Here is a 23029-nt window from a genome sequence, read left to right as displayed (position 1 = left end):
ACGTCACATTTTTTATAATCTCCATTTTTAATAAATTAGTTTCAAAATATAATATGATCAAATAGATGAGTTGTAAAACAATTATTATCAATATGAAGAGATGTTTTAATCATTAAATTATGTATTATTTAGATAAAAAACTGTAAATAAAAGATATATTTAATTTTTTTTGTATGTAAAGCTGAAACAGACTACAACTCAAATGATATTGTACAACAAAAAACTATAACAATATCAAAATTATTAGTTATTTAAGGTTAAATTGACGTTTTTTTAAAAAATTGTTATATAATAATCTACTATATGAAATAACATATTTATAGTTATTTATGAAAACTAGATGGAATTAGATGCGCCTTTGGCGCTGGTTTTTTTTTTTTTTTTTTTTTTGGTTATTTGAAGGTGTATTAAATAAGAAACCATCGGCAGTTCTTCAATGGCTTTAGATGTTGCAATCCTTCACTTGTTACTTGAGAAGTCTATTTAGCGACACCAATTGTCTCCGACCCGCAACAAAAACACAACAATTACACAATTAGCCTTATCTATCTCAAAATATTTTATAAACCCCTTTTCATCTAACCCTGTTTGTTTTTTCATCTAACAACGATATCTTATGCAAGCCCTTTCCTGTTCAATAGAAAGTAAAAGTTAATAAAAAAAAAGTCAATCTAATTTATAAATATAAAATAAAAAGTTTATATTACAATATAGATAAATAAGTGGTTGATAAAAGGTATAATGAAAATGAAAACTTTTGAAATTCTTAAGTGTTAAAATAATCAAAATCATTGTTTTTTAATGTATAACAATTCAGCCCTGATCACGAAATCATTGTTGAAAAACAGAGAGTGAAACTGTAGAGAAAAACTGACAATCACATATGTTGGAAAGTGACTACCATATAAAGCAAATTAGCCATGGTTTTCGGTCCTACCCGGTTAACCGGTCCGGTTAGATTGCAGGCAACATGGGTACAATTGGCATTACCTGATGTGGGATGCAATTTGGACTAATATAGCTACTAACTTTCATCCAAATGTATCATAAGTTTTATGAAATTTGTTCACATCAATGTTTTTTCACTGCCTGAATGTCATAGAGTACACAAAGTTGCTTCAATGATGAAAAAATAAATTCAAATCATTAGCCTCTACCAAAATAATAATAATAGTATAAAAAACCAAAACTATTTTCATCAAAAAGTAACCAAATATAAAATTTGTTCAAGTGAGTACATCAAACTAATTTTCGAAAGCATTAACCACCCAACCTGCAATTTTATTCTAGTATTATGATATTTTGTATTTTTGTTCCATGGTTATAAACTTTTTTTTGTTGACGTGGCAGGTTTAATGAAACAATTTCATTATATAGTTTCAATAAACATGCCACATAATCACTTTAATGTTTTCATCATTTTCATAATATCATAATAAAATTGAAATTTTATTGTTACAAATAAACATTGGACCATACATCTCTTATTGTTTCCATATGTGTGTAATAGGAAGAAATGATAGTAGGACGCATATATTACCTTTAAGTGGCTGTTAACAAATCACTAAAATTTGAATCAATGCATAATGTCATCATGTAACCTTCTCTGTAAAAAATTACATATATATATAATTTAACTAAAAATTAAGGTTTTTTTAAACACATCACTTGAAGTTATATAGAAGTGGGTATATGGATTATATCGCAAAAAATTATTACATTCCATGATGGAATGAATAAAGAAAACTTCCTGACCATTCATGCTCTCAACTCATACCATTTTGTTGGTCAGACATCATAGTGAGAACGCACTTATCGAAAATCATCGGAAAAGTACAAAATGTCATGCCCATATGTTTGTATTTTTAATTAACATCTTAAATTAAAACCAGAGAAAGAAATAGACCTTATTTTACTGATGGATCAATATTATCCCTCTGATACCCACCAATAGTAGTTAAAGTTATAAAATACGTCTCTTTCCTCTTCACATCCTAAAATTTAAAATTTAAAAAGGTAATAGTGAACAATAATTAAAAATTAAAACATCCCCTAAAAAAATACTAAAAAAACCAATTGGTACATATACACGATATAGTGGTAAATATTGAAATCTTATCTTCAACACCAAAGAATTACCACGTATATGCATATACATAGGCACCAACAACTTCAAAACGGATGTGAGCTACCTTACAACTTGTAAAAAATACCTCAATCATCAACCTCTATCTCCATCATCTTAATAACCCCTTGAATATGTTGATTACAGGTTCACATGAGCATCTCGACCAAAATGTGTCCAGTTTCTAGTTTAAGTCATATTATTATGCAACTCAGGGCCGGGGGCCTGAGGGTGTGCAGCCGCACAGGGCCCGAAAAAAATAGGGCCCGAAATTTTGCGAAATTCTTCAATATAATATTTTAATTTGTATAAATTTTATATTATTCAATTTCAAAAGTAAAATCTGTTTGGTTCAGCTGGTTGACAATAACAAATAATTTAATTTGAAACGTTACTATATACCGAGTCAATATATATATATATATATTTATATATATGAGCCATAAATTCAGAGAAGGCCCAGGGGTACCATATAGTTATGTCAAAATACAGTCATAAGATTATTTACAATAACAAATAATTTAATTTGAAACGTTACTATATACCGAGTCAATGATAACAACCCTAACAACGCCAAACTTTGGCTAAAAGGCGGGCAACATCACGACTAATGGTAAAACATTTCTAATTAAATTACATGTTATCAACCTAGACTTTTGTATTTCAAATAATTATATGGTACCTACGGTTCTTAATAAAGCCATAATCTCATGAAATTATTTAACACTTAAAAGGTTTTAGCCTTTCATTAGGCTAATATAAACAATAATAAAGTATAAGTAATGAAAATTTACAAGAGTGAAGGGAAACACAATTAACGAAAGAAGGATGCACCAGGAATACTCTAAAACTTATTTTATAACTTCAGAATATTTTACAAGAGGGAGAGAGTAGATAGGAAGAAATCTTCTGCCCCTTCATACATAAACATAACAACCTATATATAGGCTCGGACTTCAAACCAAGTTTAAAAACTATAAAACATTACAAGATAATAATTGAGTACACTGTATAACAGCTGGTTAAACAAATGTCTTCATTATTGTAGCTTTATTAAAGCAAATAGAGAATACTGACAGATGTAGAAATTTCCACCATATAGCCCTTATGCTTTTGTCTTCTTCTTTTGTAGCTTTTCCAATATCATGTCTTCAATAGTGGCAAAAGCATTTTCTACAGTGAAGTCATCCATAATGTCATTGGTATCATCGATTGGTTGAGATTCTCCTGCTAGACAATTTTCATCATTGCTTGTGGATAACATGGAGCTGTCTGATGGTTGTTTATTGAGTTTTTGAAGCAGGTCTTCTTTCATCTGACGAAAATAAGTCTTGATAATTTCATCTTTTGATGGGGAAGAATTTCCTTGAGCTTTAATGGAATTTAGAACTTTTTCATAAGGATTAAAATTGTTTGATTGTTCCTTATGAGATAAAAATTCTTTTTGAGATTTATATTTCAAAATTGCCTAATTGATATTATCAATCGTTTGTTTGGAGTTTATCTCATTTGAGGTTGGATCCTTTTGCAACATTTTTGCCCAAAATTTTGTAAGATATGATTTTTGTAAAGATGGGAACTTATTAGGACTGTAATCAACTTCTGGGATCCATTTCCAAATCCAAGGAATGGAAAATTCTATGAAAAAATGTAGAGTAGGTATTACTTCTCTTCCTCCATTGGAGTGCTCAAGAGCCTCCCTGTATTTTGGAGCCACATGAACCCATTCAACATATAAAGATTTGAACGGTTCAGGGAGAATTTGAACACTTGAGCCATATGATGACCACCATTGTGTAAACCAATTTGGCAACTTTTGTTTATAAACTTGGTCACAAATTTTGAAAAACCAAGAATGTTTCTTCTTTGGATTTTCATAAAGAAAAGCTTTATAAAAGCTGTCAATATAATCCCAGAAATTGTATTTTATTAAGATCTTTTGTTCAGGGTGGAGAAGTTCTCTTTCCCTGAGGGTGCTTAAACCCCATTCCTCTACAGATATAATCCTTTTGAATATTACTTTGCTGACGTTATAAACTTTCTTGTCTCCTGAAGAGGAGAAATGTGAAATTTCACATGTACATGTAGAAATTAGTATATTTTCATAATAATTTCGTGATTTGTAAGAACATGCTGCGTATGACGCAGTATCCAGATATCTGGAGAATAAATTCCATGGATCATTACTATCCTCAAAATATAACATGATATCCTTCTCTTCTAAAAGAATTATTAAATCTTTATGAGGAGTTAAAATATATTATGAGGAATCATCATTATCTTCTTCAGAAACTATTTTTGAGAAAGAAGGATTATTATCCTTTTGTTGTTTCAAGAACTGTTGAAAAGCCGAGTATAACGGATCCCCAGGTTTAGGCATATTAGATGATGATTGGGAGGCAATATTTTCTGCTATTAGCAAATTTTTCCCATGTTGTATAAGAGGATATGATCCTCTTCCTCAGCTACCTTTATGAGGGTAGCCACCTCTTCCCCTATTGGAGATCATCCTACAAAATTTAATTCAAAAGTAATATAAGTTTATTCTCCAGAAACCTAAGATGAGCTCTTAGGCCTATTAGTCTGAATCTTAATAAATGAATTCGTCTAGTATGGCGAATACGATCAAGGATATTTGTGTCTGTTGTTGGCATATTATCCAATAAGTTGGTTATTTCAACTTTAGTTTCTTTAATCGAGTTTCTTGTATTAAAAATATCATTAGATAATTGTTTTAAATGCTCATTACTCATTTAAAAATTCTCTAGTTAGAAAATCAGGAAGACTATTATCTTCACCTTTTCTATATATTATCGTAAAATCAAATGGTGCTAAATGAGCTTGCCATCTGGCAAACATTTGTTTAGACACATTATGCTTAAAATCTTTATTAAACATAAATTTTGCTGCTTGACAATCAGTAATTACAGTAAATTGTTGAATGTAAAGATCATCTTGAAATTTTAAAACACATTTTACTATTGCCAGAATTTCTTTGGCAGTAGTAGCATAATTCTTTTGGGATTCAGACCATTTTCCTGAATGAAATCTAACTAAATATACTTGTTTATTATTTGGATTAATTTGTTTTAAGACCCCTCCATAACCTATATTGGAGGCATCAGTTTCAATAATTTTTTTCCAATTTGGATTTGCTAAAGACAAACAAGGTAACGATTTTACCTTTTCTTTTATTCTTTGGACTGCTTGAGTATGAAGATCAGTCCATGGAACATGTTTCTTTTTTAGTCTATCATATAAGATAGCTGTATCTTTAACTAAATCTTTATATAATTTAAACTTCCTAAAAATCTTTGTAATTGAGTTTTATCAATAATTTTGTCAGGGAATTTAGAAGCAAACTCTATACTTCTATTTATTGGAATTATTTTTCCTTTCTCTATATTATGGCCAAGAAATCTAATTTTGGATTGAAATAAAACCATTTTGGGTTGGGATATGACTAAACCATTTTTTCTATAATTTGTTGAAAAAGATTTAAATGTCTAAAATGATCTTCGATGTTTTTAGAAAAAACTAAGATATCATCGATGTAAACTATCATGCAATTGCTATGAGGATAAAAAATATCATTCATAATATTCTGAAATTCAGAAGGTGCATTTTTTAAACCAAATGACATAACATTCCATTCATATTGACCAAAAGGAACATTAAAAGCAGTCTTATATCGATCCTTTTCATCAATTTGAATTTGCCAATATCCTGATTTTAAATCAAATTTTGAAAATATGATTGCAATATTTAATCTCTCTATTAAATCTTTTTTATTTGGAATTGGATACCTAATCCACTTTAAAACTTTATTTAAAGGCTTATAATTTATTACTACTCTGGGAATTCCTCTTTCTTGTTCTGAATGTTTATTAACATAAAAAGCAGTGCAAGACCAAACTGATTTAGAGGGTATAATTAAATTTTTACTTAGTAAAGAGGATATTTCTCTTTTACAAAGTTCTAAATAGTGATGATTCATTTGACAAGGGCGAGCCTTGGTTGGAATATTTTTTTCATTAAAATTGTCTTCATATGGAAGAGGGATTATATGTTTCTTTCTTTCCCAAAAAACATTAGGATGATCGGAACATATTTTTAAGATAAATTTATTTCTTAAATTATTAATTTTTTCTTGTAACTTTGGATTTTGTAATTTTTCGTCTATGTTTATTATTAAAATTTCTTCCTTTAAAAAGTTTATTTGTTTCGTTTTCAAATCTATAAGATCTATCCAACGAGTAAAAGGTTTTGTAATAAATTCAAAAAATACTTCATAATTTTGAAAATTGCCTAAGATTCCCTTTTCATTAACTCCAAATGGCAATATTTTTTGTAAAAATAGAGTGCCTAAAATAATTTCATTGTGAGACATATTCTTAATTATTGTAAAGTTTAGTGGAATACAAACTCTATTATTACAAATCTTCGCATTAGACAACTTATAATTGATATCCAATTTCTCTCCACTGACGGTGCGAATCACATGGGTGGATTTTTCAAAATACTTGACAAGAATTAAACCTTCCTGTATACAGTTTATATCTGCTCCACTGTCAACAAGAGCAATAAATTCTTTTTTATAATATTCTCCAATTATTAATTTTATTTTGACGTACCATTTCTGGGATGTGATTAATTCCATAGCACTTAAAAATTCATCAGACTCATTATTTGAAGCTGATGTCTTAACATTATGGGATTCTTTTTCAAGAGTAATAATTCTATTTTCTAACTTATTATGATTATTTTTCAGAAAAATAATTTCATTTTTCAAATTATTAATTTCTTGTGTGTAATCCATGATTGTAGTGTTTAATGAAATATTATTTTTCATTTTTAATCTTTGATCTATTTCTTTCATAGAATAAATTGGTTCTTTAACCTGAGTATTTTAATTATTCATTATTTAATCAATGATTTGTGATCTTAATTCGGAATCATCTATATTTTTTAAAATAGATAAAATATCTTTATCTAAAACGTTTAGTTGTAAATTATCCTGAAATTGTGATTGAATATTATATATTTCATTATCACATGAACAATTATTTTTATTTATACAAAAACAATTATTTTCTTCTTCATTAGAACTACTTGAAGATGTATAAATTTCTTCATCCGAATTTATATTATTTATTTCATCATCAGATGAGGATTCTTCCGAATTGTTTAAAAGAATTTCTTTTAATTTCTCTTTCATATTATCGTCTAGATTTAGATTATTAATCTTTTTCTTTATTTTACATTTATTGGCAAAATGACCAATTCGACCGCATTTATAACAAGTTGGTGGATTATCTTTTTTTTTTTATTTTGTTTTTCTTTTCTAAAAGATTTCCTTTTAAATCTATATTGTTTTTGATTATATATATATATATATATATATATATATATATATATATATATATAACTTATCAAAAACTATATAATTTGGATTAAATCTTTCATAATAATAGAAGATTATTTGTTTTTTACATATTCTCCTTAACTAATCTCCAAAATAGGCGTCTTCGTCTTCCACTTTATCTATCAACTTTCTTCATTTTTCATTTAATTTCTTATGAAAATATTATTCAAATAACCCATTATGTAACCTAAACAAAATCCAACCGGGAAGAAATCAAATTACGGATATGTTCGTTTATTTTTGAAATTTCTATTCATGATTAAATCAACAATACCACATTAACAATTTTGAAACATAAAATTATTTTTTTGACAAATCATATTATTTTTTTTCTTCATTGCTTTTTCTTTTGCTGCAAAATTACTATTTGTAGTGATGAAATTAAATTGAAATTATGAAAGCTCGTGTTTCACAAATGCGTAAGAAATTATATATTATAAAATAAATAAAAATGTGTGAAATGGATTTTGAGGTCGTAGCAGCAAATGTTCACAAATGAAAAAGCGATTTGTTTTCTAAACGGTTGTTAAAATCGTAAAATAAATGATTAAAATAATAATTCTGAATAACGAAGTGATTTAACTGATTTTTTTATCGAAACTATACTAGTTTTATCAAGTTCTACACCTAAACTTGCATAAATGACATCCATATATTCACCAAACCAAACCCATATATATATATATATATATATATATATATATATATATATATATATATATATATATATATATATGAGCCCATTTGTTACGATTTGCACAGAGCCTTCAAATACAACGGACCGACCCTTATGCAACTATTTCACCAAAATGCCATTTCCTTCGCCAGAGATCTATCAGTGCAAAAACATAGTAAAAATAACATGTTTTTTCTTGATAATAATAATAATAATAATAATCAAAATAACAATCAAAGTAAGGGTAAATCCGAACATTTTTTAAAACTTAAGGGTAAATCCGAACATTTCTGAAAACTGAAAGGCTTTACTAGCATTCGGTAACCGGTAAGTTACCTGGAAACCAACTAAAATGGATAATTCGTGCATCGATCGGCTTAGTACCTGCACCTGAGCCGGAACCAAAACCTGAACCCCAAACCTGAGTGCTCAACACCATACCAAAAGCCACATGCGAACGATATGAATACACCCAAGAATCCTCATCCCACAAGCCTCCTAGATTCTCCAAGACTCACCCCGATTCTTATATGAGTCCTGTGCTTTTAGTAGTACGGGCCCAATACTACCTTCCACACCTACCCATACTTTCCTCAAGAATCCTCCCGAATCCTCTAAGTCACCTTCTCAAATCCATACGCCAAATACTCGCTAACCAACGCATCGAAACCTACTAAAGCAATTCCTTAGGCTTCCCTAGGTTCCCGACCTCGCACCGCCATCAACGAACTCTCCATAATTTCAGTCACCTACTTCTTGAATACAATCACATGCAACAAATCCCAGATAATACTTCGAGTAAAAGACTCATCCCTACAATGGTTAAACTCAAACGAGAGCTGCGTAATAGGTTCAAAAATATTACTCTGAGATTATCCAACCTTTGTCACATGTGACTTAACATATTCACTTGGTAGCTAACTCGCCTCACTTAAGAGTTCCACAAAGAACAATTCAAGCAACATTCGTGCAAAAGCACTCCAATCCATAGAATAATCACGAGCATCCAATCCCACATACTACAACCCAAACCAGCATCCCATGCTTCCTAGACTACCAGGCATCACATATCAGGCCAACCTATCACTGGCTAATCAGAACTAGAATGAAAGTCTAAAAGCTCATACAATAGTCATACAAAGGCATCTCTACTAGCATTCTACCATGCAAAACTGAGCAGATCCTTAGTCCTAACTAGCATGCGATTCACAAATTCATAAATCAAATCATATTAGGTGACATGTATGGGTAATTTGGGAAAAACTTACTTGAGCTCGGCTAACTGCATGCACCCCACCCTTTCCTATCTTAGAAACTCTTTTCTTAAAAAACACTTTTCTTTTTGAAAACTTAACCAAATCCTCAATTTGATGTCAGACACACCCGAGAGTATGTCTGAATCCCTCAAACCAAGGCTCTGATACCAACTTGTAATGTCCCAAAAATAATGACATAAAATTTTTGTTTTTAGATTAATAAATCGTTAATACATAACATTTCAATAAAACCAAGTTAATTGAGATTTATCAAAACATCATCAAATCAGAGTAAATCATAGAATGCAGAAACATGTGGTGTGTGCTCTGCAATCATCCTGAGCTCTTCCATTTGAAAACTGAAGTACCTGAAACATTAACTAAAAATAGTAAGCACAAAGCTTAGTGAGCTCCCCAAATTACCACATACCATACATACACAAGTAAACACATAATGGGCCCCGCCCTGTCATCCAGCCCCTCCCGGTATCGAGCTTTGCTCAGTATACAGATCTGTAAGTCGTCGGGCCCTGCCCAATATACATATATACAAACATATAAACATATAAACATATCAATACATAACATATGCAATAATCACAAAGATACATAGAATACCGAACGATCATCAGGCCTCGCCCAACATCGGGTTGTACCCGATAAACACAAAAACTCATACATATAACTATCATACATTGTACTCATCAGACCCCAGCCCTGATCAGTAAACATAACACATGCAAGAATCATGCAGACAACCAGCATACAAAGCATAACAAACCATGGGCCAGCATTGGTGCCTTCGACCCACTAAACATAATGAGGAAACTCACCTCGCACTGCTGAATCATTTAGATAATCCCTGGCTACTGGCTGACAGATCCCCGCACCATCCATCACAAGTGAAACACCCATCAATAATCGGATCCGACCCACACTATGTTTTCAAACTAGGGTAAAAGACCTTTTTACCCTCTCTATAACTTGCCCCCCCAAAGCCAAGGCCCAATTCAACAATCCAAAAGGCCCAAACATGGCCCAAAACATCCCATGGTAAACCCCAATGAAAATTATGGTCAAAGTCAAAGTCAACAGTTCATGTTGACCAAACACGCCATGTTGACTTACACACACGCCGTGTTCTTTCATAATCCAGATAATCGGGAAAACCCTAGCCAACACGCCGTGTTTGCCCGAGTTTCCACAACTTAATTCATTAAGTTGTTCTCCCCAATTTCAAGAGCTATAAAGCTCAGATCTAGTCCATAATGCGGTACAGAAGGATAAACTTTCCAACTTTATCCATTGGGACTACCCACAAAGGTTCAAATCTCCATCCATAAAGCTTAATAATGCATGGGCTTAACCAATTAGCACTTAACCCATAAAGACATAGCCCCAAAACATAGATCTGACTTCCTTGAGCCGGAAACCACGTAAAGTTGCCAACTTTACGTTCATGCATGACTAAATGAAGCTATTAAGCTTCAAAAGGGACTTAATAATTGACTTAATGCATGCATGACACCAATAATCTCATAAAGCTTGCACCTTTATGCTCAAAGGGACCAAAACAAACTCAGATCTGGAATAATAAGCCCTTAAAACGACTTCAATCTCTCATCAACCCAAAAAGGGACCAAAAGCATAACAAAGCACAATATGAGGAGATTTAAACATCTATAAGTCAAGGTTCAAACTTGATACCTTAGAAAGCTTGCCCAAAAGGAGATGATTTTAGATCCAAAGCCAAGCCACCAAGCAAGACAACTTCAAGATCTCCTCTTCCTTCACAAAGGCCAAAAATGAGCACCAAGAACTTCTTACTAGCTCAAGAACACCACCAAGAGACTTAGAGATCGATTTTAGGGTTTTAGTGTTAATGGAGGCTAGTAAGGAGACCAGCCCTTGGGGATTAAAGAGATTATATAGGGTGCAACATCCTAAAAATTAGGGTTTCCTTCCCAGCTTCCAACATGTTGTGTTTAGACACCGACACGCCGTGTTGACCTTAATGAGAACCACACTTTTCCTTAACTAGACACGCTTTGTTGGTTCCTCCAACATGCCGTGTTCAGTCCTCAAAATGGGATTCATTCCTTACAATTGCTCCTCAAGATTCCGGGTGTTACAATGATAACTCCTGCATCGTCGATTTTCTTTCGGAAAACCCATTGAGTTCCAACTATAGGGTGATCCTGAGGAGGAGGGATGAGAGTCCACACTTGATTTCGATCAAATTCCGCTTATTCTTTTTGCATGGCTGTAATCCAATTTGAATGTTCTAGAGCTTCTTTGATGGATTTGGGTTCAACCATTGATATGAATGCCGAAAAGTGACAATGATTTTGATTATTAGTAGTGGATCAAGTTTGAACACTAGCATTGAAATTTACAATAACTTGATTTGGAGGATGATCCTTAGTCCAAACATGAAATCTTGACAGTTCTTGAGCAACAGATGATTTGACATCAACAATGGGGTTGTGTTGCTCCCCTTGAACTGTTTGAATTTGAGGATGATGCTCCTTTTGAACTTTTGAACCTAATATATTGGCATCGACTTCGTTCGGAAATTCAAAGAAGTGGACATTATCTTCAATGTTGTTCAGAATAGGAACAATTTTAGCAAATTGATATTCTGCATCTTGGAATCCATCAACATTTGATTCAAGGGTTGGATTGCTTTCTTGTCCTTGAGGCATGGAAGCAAAGGTATTCTCCCCTACTACCCGAGATGGAAATACTTTGAAATAAAATAGAGGAAATGTGGGGTTTGGACTAGATATGTTTTGAGAAACATGAGTGGGAGTTGAAGATGGTCTTGATCGAGATTCAAAATCAAGAGTTGTTTCTATTGGTCCGAACAAGCTTTCAAAATCGACTTCATAGATAAATTGACGATTGGGAGAACCAGGAGGTGGAGCATCAGACTCCATCATGTGTATCGTAATATGAGTTGGTTCTGAGTGGTGAACAAAGTTACCATCAAAAGTGATATCAAAACTTTCTTCAATTACATGGGTACGGTGATTAAGAACTCGGTAAGCTTTTGATTTGGCTGAGTATCCCAAAAGGATAGCTTCATCAGACTTCGATTGAAACATGGGGATTTGATCACGATTGTTTTTGATGAAACATTTACATCCAAAGATGTGTAAGAATGAGATACTCGGCTTGTGACCATTAATTGCTTCATATGTAGTCTTGTTTAGACGATGGTTGACGATACTTCGATTTTGAGTGAAAGTAAGCTGTTGATACTGCTTCAGCCCAAAGATAAAAATGAAGATTTGCAAAATTCAACGTTGACTGAGAGGCTTCAACTAAGGTGCGATGTTTTTTCAACAACTCCATTTTGTTGTGGGGTGTAAGGAGCATAAAAGTTGTGTTCAATGCTTTTTCAGTAAGAAACTTTTCAATCATGACATTAGTGAAATCAAAACCATTGTCACTATGAATACTTCGAATGGGTAGCTTGGTGAGAACTTCAATTCCCTTAATGAACTTGATGAGATCGAAAGCGGTTTCTGATTTCAATCTCAGGAAGAAAACCCAAGTGAATCTTGTGGAGTCGTCAACAATCACAAGAATGTACTTTTTTTGATGCAAACTTTGAATATGAGATGACCCATAAAGATCAATGTAACGAAACTCAAGTGGTTCCGAAATTGACTTCTTGGTAAGAACAAGATGACCTTTCTTGGATTGCTTCCCATAATCGTATGCAACACAGAGATGATCGTTTTCAAACATAGAAACCAGATCATTCGTGTATCAGAAATTTAGATGAGCAAGCCTCCGATGCCATAGCCAACTTACGTCAGGAACAACTTTCGAAAGGAGTGATAACGTCTATTTTATGCATATATTTATGACGTTTTCTTATTATTTTATACTATGTTTTTATGTTATTTAGAACTAAAAGATACTTAATATGCTTTGAAATATTCAATTACAGTTAAAATGGGAGCTGGAATGCAAAAGGAAGAGAATGGAGCTGAAAAGATGCAAAAAGGATATTGCTGGCAGATTGACCCCTCTTCAGTGTTTCAGGTATATCTGATGACTCATAAGTCCAATTGACGAGATTCAAAATGTAGTGAAAACTAGATGAAATTTTCTACGACTTATGTGAGAGGGCCTTTTTGTTAATTCGGCACTTATCTTATCCAAAATCGGCCTTGAAGATGAAGCATAAAAGCTGGACGGAAATTCCCTCCAAGTTACTTATTCCCCAAGCACCACTTACCTTATTTTTATTTGCTTTATCCCTAAGCCACTATTAGTTTCCTTACTGCTATCCAACTCTAATATTCCATATTAATTCCATCTCCATTCAACTATAAGTATCTCATATCATTCACCCATTTTCATCATCTATGATATTCCACTTCGACTTGTGCGATAAGAAAACTTCATAACTGCTATTTTGAGGGTCTAGAAGGAGGACGGAAGGCCGTTAAGCTGATATGGAGCGAAGATCTGATGGATTAGAGAGCGGATTCATGTCGGTAAACATGTGGTTTGTTAACGTGAACATGTTTAGCATTCCATTATGATTCTATATGCAATTACTTTCTGATTTGGGTGTTAAAACCCTTTGCTTTGTGTTTATGATTAGATGGAACCTTGATTTATGGATTAATTGCTATTTGGAATTTTTTTATTCGTGTTTAATTTATCTTGTTAAGCTTGTTAAACGATCCTTATGTGTTAATGATAATTATTTTCTGTTAATAATCAAATTTATTGAGTTGTATGAACATCTTCTTAATTGCTTGAATCATATAGTTTTGTGAAAACAAGATTGTATGCCTAGTATTAGTGGACATGAACCTAGGGTTAACTAGAAAATAAGTAAGTTAATGTGTGAGCATGTGTGATGAACAACCACATATAAGTTCATTGAATTGACAAATTTAATTAACCAATATTACAAGTCTTGCTTGATATGGACTGAACACTAGGAAACCTGTTAATTTAATCAACTGATCACTGCTTCAATTGACTTGTTTTATAAAGGATTAGTAATAGTGAACATGAACCTAATCATTTTAGAAATCGGTGAATATGAATAAATAAATCTGTGTGTGCAATTATCTATGATTTTAAGATGTAATTTGTCTAAACCAAAGTACCTAAAGAGATTTGTCTTCGGTCAGTTTATCGAGATTTATTGTTTAGTCGATTGTTTGAGATTTAATTCCATAAAACCATTCTTTACTGCTTTCGTGTGTTTTGTGTAACCTATAATCAAACATTCTAAATTAATTCACTACCGTTCCTCTTGTGTTCGACACCCTTGCTTATCAAAACTATACTATACTCGATCGGGTTCACTACATGTAAGGTGTGGTTTAGATGCGATAAACTAGGAATTACAAATAAAAAACTAGTGCATTAAATATTCACATCAAGGAGACACAATCGAGGCTTCCCGATGATCGTTTTGATATCTAGAGGATACATATTCTTATTGCGTCCTGACTTGTTGATACATTCTTTTCTATCTTCCGTCATAACATAGCTATACTTCTTACAAAACTCAACCCACTGATTCGCATCGGTGAGTTGGGCCACACTGATCATACTGTGCTTGAGATCAACAACATAAGCCACAAGAGAGACAACGAAATTGTTGTTGGTTAGGACGCCATAACCTCGAATTTGGGAATTTGAATTGTTTCCATATGTAACATAACCCCCATTTAGAGTAAGATTTAGATCATGCAGAAATAGTCATGTGCATGGAACAAGCACTACGAATATACCATATTGTATCTTATTTTAATGCACAAAAAGACTGTAAAATCAGTGAGTGGTGGAGTTTTTAGGCTCCGAGTTAGGCTTGGGGACTTTGGCATGGGCTTTGGACTTAGATTTTGGTCTTTGAACAACTAGTGTCTCGGAGTGCTCTTTCCGAGACTTTTTTGGAAAGATACAAAATGACATTGCCTTTTTATTGATCCAAAAGTCATACTCAACACTTGGTTGTTTGGCAACTGCTTTTCTTAGAGGAATAGTGTTCTGAGGTGGTTCAGAATGAACCAAATTTCGAAATGGTTCAAAGTGAACCAAATTCCAAGGTTCATGCTTCGGAACAGTAGTTTGTCCTTGAACAATCCATTCAAATTTCAGATTTGAACTTTTATAAGGTTTCTTATTAGTGATATTTCGAGTATCTTTTCCTTTGTTCATTTCCTTCTCTGGAACAATGGATTTTTTTTAACTTATTTTGGTTTGAAAATTGTGCCATCAGAGGTAGCAATGAACACTGAAGAAGACACTTCCCGAATTGAATTATTTTTCATTTGAGAATTCACATCATTAACAGGTTTTACAGAACGAATATTCGATCTAACATGAATAGATTGTCTCTTAAGAGTGTTATCATGCATGAATGTGTTGTGATTCCTAGTAGCTGGATAGGCAACTTTCTGAGGTAATTTCTTATCAGATTTTTCAAGGAACCTAGAGTTTTGTGTACTCATAGTTTCTTTCGCAAGAGCTTTCCCAGCCTCTGTCTTTGGATGAACGATGTCCTTCTTATTCAACCATGGTTTCTTCTTGGAGTCAGATGTTGACTTAGAATATTGTCCTACAGATGGATTTATGAAACAAGGCTTGATAGGAAGTAAAGTACTCTTAGAAAAAAATAGATATTGACACAAAGGAATTAGACGATGAGTCATCATTACACCTAATTTCTTCATCAATATCACTATCCAACGACACCCAAAATGACTTAGTTTGGTCCGAGTCATGTCCACATGTCTCATGAATGATTTCCTCAATAACACAATTGTTTAGAGGACCAGAGTTTGGAATATAAACTCAAGTGCCACCTGTGCTATGTGGAAGTTCCGAATATTGATTTAGGTCTAGGGATATCAGAGGCGAAAATTGCATGGAATAGGGACATATAATAGTGATTGGTTTGAAGTCAAGAATGAAAGATTGATATTTGTCTAAGGTCTCGTGAAGGGACGACAATGGTGATATGGGGGTATCCGAATGAGTGTGGTTTAGAGTGTCTCCTATAAACATTAAATTTTGAAGTTCCTTCAAGGGATGAGCAATTGGTTTCGAAAGTTCGCTTCCAAGACCAGGTGCTTTGGACCATGGATGACGAAAGTTGTGAGTCATTTTTTCATTAGATTCAAGAACATCAATAGAGTTATGCAAAATATTTGTTTTAGCATTGAGACGTTTGTTATAAAAAAACAAAAGATTTCTTTCACTAATTGAAATTTCACATATTTCATTCAAAATAATACATTCATCTTTTACCATTACAAGTTCTCGTTTTAACGATTCAATCTTAAGCTTGCGGTCTTCAAATCGTAGTATAAGTCGGGTCAACTCACTTTCCAGCTTCTCACTAACTTCTAAGGAAGATTCATATGCTTTATAAATCTGTCATATCTGATTGTAACCTTCATCACACTCAATCGTTTTTCTAGCCACTAGACAGAAGTTTTTACCCGAATTTCCTTCATCCTCATCACCCGATGACCTATACCCATCAACATTTCACGAAATAGTGGTGACAAAAGCTTTTCGCTCTCTGCTAGCTCCTGGGCATGTTAAGCATAATAAGCAACGTCTTTCACCTTTGGCTTTTGAGGTTCATTAGCCAAGAAGTCCTTTGTATAGTGGTTAGCAAGACCACATGTGTGACATAAAATCTTTGGTTTGGCTGATTTTGGATTTCTTGAGGTTCCAACGTGCGATTCAGAATGTTGGGTCGATAAGCATGTGGGTTTTCAGTTAGCTTAGGATAAGGTTGATGGTTGCTTTGGTGAGGAGTTTGGTAGTGGTTGTGGTGTTGTTATTTTATTGGGATTTTGTGGTCATTTTTTTATTGAGAGAAGTGTGAACTCTTGGTGGAAGCGAAGTTCGGAATCAGCGGATTCTGGATTAAAGTTATCTTCATAAGAAATGTTTGGAACAGGTTGAGTAGGTTGTTTAAGTGGAACAGAGGGGGAGCTTTAAAGGGATCTGAAACAACTGGGTTTAGGATAAGTGGGTTGACGGAACTAACAAGTGCGAGTGGCCCTCCAGAGAGTTCTCTTAATGTTTGAGCAACATTGGATTCTTGGCCTTGTGGTTCGTCGAACAACTAATAGAGCTTCAACTTCTTCAAAGATCCATTACTCGGAAGACACGATTTAACATTTCCCCATCCTTTGCCTAAACTGTTGATGAACTTCAGGTTGTACTTAATCGGAGTGTAAACAACACCATGAGCAGTCATGTTGTTCACAATGATTCTGTACCGATTTGATGCAAATACGACCGATTCACCAGGAGTGGTAGAGAAAGTGTCGAAGTCGTTCACCACAGATGTCAATCGTTTTTCCTTCATATTCTCTGAACCTTCAAAAAAATATTGAAGTGTGTCACATATCTCTTTCGCAGACTTGCACAACTTAATGTGCTCAAAGAAAGACGATGGAGCACCAAACATCATTTCGGAGAAAGCGATCTGATTTGCTTTGAGCTTTTCGATGTCATTTGCAATGAGAGGTGCCTGTTGTGTTTCTTCTTGAACCATAATAACGGAGACAACATCTCTAACAACTTGTATTACATGAACATGAGGACCTTCTTTCACTGACCTCCATATCTCTTCAACATTTCTTTTCCAACCAAAAATCTCTCCATTCTAACTTTCCAATGATCATACTCTTCGACAACTAGCAGTGAGGCACGCGATGGGCAACCCATGCTATTTGTGATTTGCATTGAATACATTTGTTGAGATGGATTAGATGTATCCAATGATATTAAGATATTAAAGTTGAAGTGGTATATAGAAGAACTTTTATCCTGAACATAGAAATGATTAAGATACCAAGGTAATCTTAAATCAACTATAATATGATCTTATGGATTTAAAGGACAACCACTTAGGCTCTGATACCAACTGTGAGTGCTTAAACTCTATTAAATGCGCGGAAAAGGTTTGAAAACTCAAACCTTGAATTAATCTTTAATATCGATGGTTTCTAGTAATTAAGATACAGTCAAATCTGGTCAAACCAGTCAAGACTTGAAGTAAATAACTTCAACAAATTATTTAAGAACAAGAAGAATTTATGAGAGATAATTGACAGAAATATGAGAGTGAAGTGAAAGATTCTAGTTAAGATCTGTATTAGATGTGTTTCTGGTACAAGGTTGACACTTTTTTGTAGGAAAAGGAATCAATACAAGACAAATACATAAGATAAAGATAACTTGCATCAGTAAACAAAATGCTTATAAAGTGGATTTTTTTTCTGAATCTACGTAATACTAAAAATGGAATACAACCAAAAGAACTTTCTTCATGTCAGGGAAAGTTGACTAAGTTACAAATCCAAGGCATCTCGGAACTAGTCATCATGGATTCTTGGTCTCTGAATCTTCACTTCACATTTTAAACAACATTCCATCTCGGAATGAGGAATGATCTCAAAGTCTCTACATCTCGGTTAAGGAACTGTCTCAGAACATCATCTTCATCTTGGTTGAGAAGTGATTTCAGAATCACTTCTATATTTCAGAGTCTTCATTCCTAAATGCTTCATCTCAGAACGAAAGGCCATCTCAGAATCGTTGTGTCATCTCATAATCGATCTTCATCTCAGAATGGAAGGCCATCTCAGAATCGCTATGTCATCTCGGAATTGCTTCACATCTTGGATTGTCTAAGGGGCACTTCTATAAAATAACACTAGTATATGGAAGTTGAAAAGATAAAACCTATGTTGTTTGTTTTCTTATAGCATTGTCTTCCATCCGCATAAACATTAATGCATGAAATTAGGGATAAAAAATGTGAAGCACTTACTTTAATATGCATTAACCCAATTTAACATATATTGCCCCACCTTCATCCCCTACGAAATCAGGATCTCAAGGTGTAATATCATCAAATGCAGGTTCAATTACATTCTCGATTTCTATACAAAAAAAGTAAAAATATTAACTTTAATATAATTTCAAAAAAACATACATCAAAACAAAATATCCTAAATGAAACAAACCATTTTCGTAATTAACTCAATGCATATCCTAAATGAAAAAATGATTTTCATAATTTACATAATGCATATCTTAAATGAAACAAACAATTTTGGTAATTTACTTGATGCATATCCTAAATGAAACAAACGATTTCGTAATTTACTCGACGCATATCCTAAATGAAAAAAACGATTTTCGTAATTTACATAATGCATATCCTAAATGAAACAAACAATTTTTGTAATTTACATAATGCATATCTTAAATGAACAAACGATTTTCGTAATTTACTCGATGCATATCCTAAATGAAACAAACAATTTTTGTAATTTTCATGATACATATCCTAAATGAAACAAATGATTTTCGTAATTTACATAATTCATATCCTAAATGAAACAAACCATTTTCGTAATTTACATAATGCATATACTAAATGAAACAAACGGTTTCGTAATTTACTTGATGCATATCCTAAATGAAACAAATGAATTTCGTAATTTACTTGATGCATATCCTAAATGAAACAAATAATATTTGTAATTTACATAATGCATATCCTAACTGAAACAAACAATTTTCGTAATTTACATAATGCATATCCTAAATGAAACAAACAGTTTTCGTAATTTACTTGATGCATATCCTAAATGAAACAAACAATTTATGTAATTTACTCAATGCATATACTAAATGAAACAAACGATCTTCGTAATTTACTTAATGCATATCCTAAATGAAACAAACGATTTTTTTAATCTAAATAATGCATATCCTAAATGACCAGATCTACTAAACAAATACAAACTATCATATCACTATACTGACCAGGATAAATAATCTAGTGGGCCTACATTGGTGCCTTCGACCCATGGGTATAGTGAGGAAAACTCACCTCTCAGTCTGAATGAAAGCTGAATAAATCTCGGTCCCGAAAATCGGCTCAACGATCACCTAACCAAAACCAAGGACCTAATCTCAATTAATCAACTCAAAATACCTAAAATACCCCTAGGTCAACTTGTTCAAAACTCTGGTCAAAGGTCAAGGTCAACGAGTCAACTCGGTCCACTCAGCTGAGTACGTGGGGAGTACTCAGCTCCTATGCTGAGCGTACTCAGGCTTTGACCGCAGTCGGACGGTTGACCCCGTACATGCAGCGTACTATGGGTTACGCTCGACATACACACAAAATCCTTTTTCCTCAATAAGAGCTTAATGCATTAAGTTATCACGTCCAAATTTCAGATCCAAGGCCAAAATACCACTAAGAGTCATAAAGTTTCCAACTTTATGACTTTGCATGCCCATTAAGTGCCTAATAAACAAAATCCCAACTTCTTAACACCTTAAGACCTTCTAGAGCATGCATTTGGAAGAACTAAGCATCAAGACCACATTTTTATGACTCAAGACCCCTCATTGGGTCTGAAAGGACGACTTATTTGATTAAGAGCATGCCATGCTTAAGAATCATCATAGTTGGGACCAAAAATACCCTAAATGAAGAAATGGCTAGATCTATAAGATAAGATGATCAAGCTAGGAGCTTTTACCTCCTGGAGGTTGCTAGCAAGGAGAGAATCCCAAATCCAAGTTGCTTCCAAGCTCCAAAGTCTTCCCACCACCTTCTACTTTTTCAAGAATACCACCAAAACACAAAAATGAGCTCATGAAGGACATATATGCATTTTCATGTTAACAAGGGCATATATGATATTTTAAAATTTTATGAAGGATAAATATGGTATTTAGATATTAATTTGGACGAATATGATTTTTTGATGTTTAATAATGATATATATGGAATTTTAACTAGATTGTAAATATTTAAATATTAATATGGCGTAATTTATTATTAAATGTAAGGTCTAAAATAGAAAACAACTATAAAATGATTAAAATAATGAACTTTATTAATTGGTTGGAAAGTTTTCCTAGAGAAAACTCTTGTCTCCATTTATATATAGTTTTAAAAAAGAACTTTTAGAAATATTGAATAAACTACCATTAAAGATGTCCTAAACAAGTTACTGTCCAATTATTCAAAATAATATATATATATATATATATATATATATATATATATATATATATATATATATATATATATATTCTAAAACATATATTTTCTACGATTTAGACTTGTCAATGAAAGCACCACCCTTGTGCACAGAAGCATCGTTTTGAAGATTCAGTTGAAATTTTAATTTTATTTTATTTTTTAGAAGAGCTAAAGTTTTCAAATTAAAAATGTTAGCAAAACCCAAACAAAAAATTGGAACAGAATGGTCTATTTGTCTAATAAAAAAATTTACAAATATATCTCATATAACAAATAACTAATAGGAATATATTTCATATAACTTATAGGAATGATCATCTGTCATGTTATCCTCCGCACAAATCCATTTTTGCTAGGAAATACACACCACACGATCACACCACTTATAAAGGAAAAAAGAATAAAAAAAGTTGATTGTTTTTTTCTTAACCGACGTTGGAAAATGTTGAGAGGGTAAAATGGATTAACACCACATGAAAGCAGAAGAGTTTTCACATATTATAACATATGTTAAGGGACGTCAAGTAAGCATAACGTAATTGACGTTAAAACAATACCGCATAACCTAAATATTATTTGGTGCCTTTGCCACTCGTAATTGACGTTCACAAACGATTTACGTAGTTAACTCGATGAATATCGTAAATGAAACAATCGTTTTTCATAATTTACATAATGCATGTCGTAAATGAAAGAAACGTTTTTCGTAATTACTCAATGCATATCCTAAAGAAAAAATTACTAACATGGTCCCTATGGTTTACAAAAATTTCACAATTGGTCCATATGTTTTTATTTGCACTCGGGACCCTAGGTTTTGGTTTTATTGCGTTTTTGATCTCTCGTAGAGATGAAAAGACCATATTTTCCTTTGTATTTATCTTTTTTTAGTTTTTTATTATTAATTTATTATTAATGAATATAAATGATTAAATAAACTTAAAATGGAACCCTAGTGTTTTTCAGATCGGTGGTGTCTTGTAATTTCATGGCGCTTCCTGGTGGTTTCCGGTGGCGTCCAGTCGAATAAAGTTTGAATTTCATGGCGCCTCTTGTAATTTCTTTGCGTTTGGTGTTCTGTGACATCCCGTGTTTTCCGGTATTGTTTGGTGTTTTCGAGTGACGTCTAGTGTTTTAATAGATGGAGTTTATATATGAGTTTTTCTTCTTCAATTCAAACTTTATTCGACTGGGCTGCCACTTGGTTTCAAAATATTTTTTTTCTTCATAATTCTAATTAATAGGCATATAATATTATAAGTTTGTCTATTTAAGTTACAAGAATTTGCTTAAACTAGAAGGGTGCATATAGAAAAAACTTCATGTGACATCCATATCTTCATCGAAATGTCTACAAAAAGATTGATAGTAAGGCATTCCAAATTTACAAATATAAATCACATGTGAAACATGAAGGGTATAAAAGCCATACATGCTATCTTCATGTAACTCATTTTGTCATTTT

Source organism: Lactuca virosa, chromosome 8, assembly GCF_052849685.1.
Source record: "Lactuca virosa cultivar CGN04683 chromosome 8, Lactuca_virosa_CGN04683_v6, whole genome shotgun sequence".
Lineage (NCBI taxonomy): Eukaryota > Viridiplantae > Streptophyta > Magnoliopsida > Asterales > Asteraceae > Lactuca > Lactuca virosa.
The sequence above is the reverse complement of the archived record's forward strand: the minus strand, read 5'-3'. Positions refer to the sequence as shown.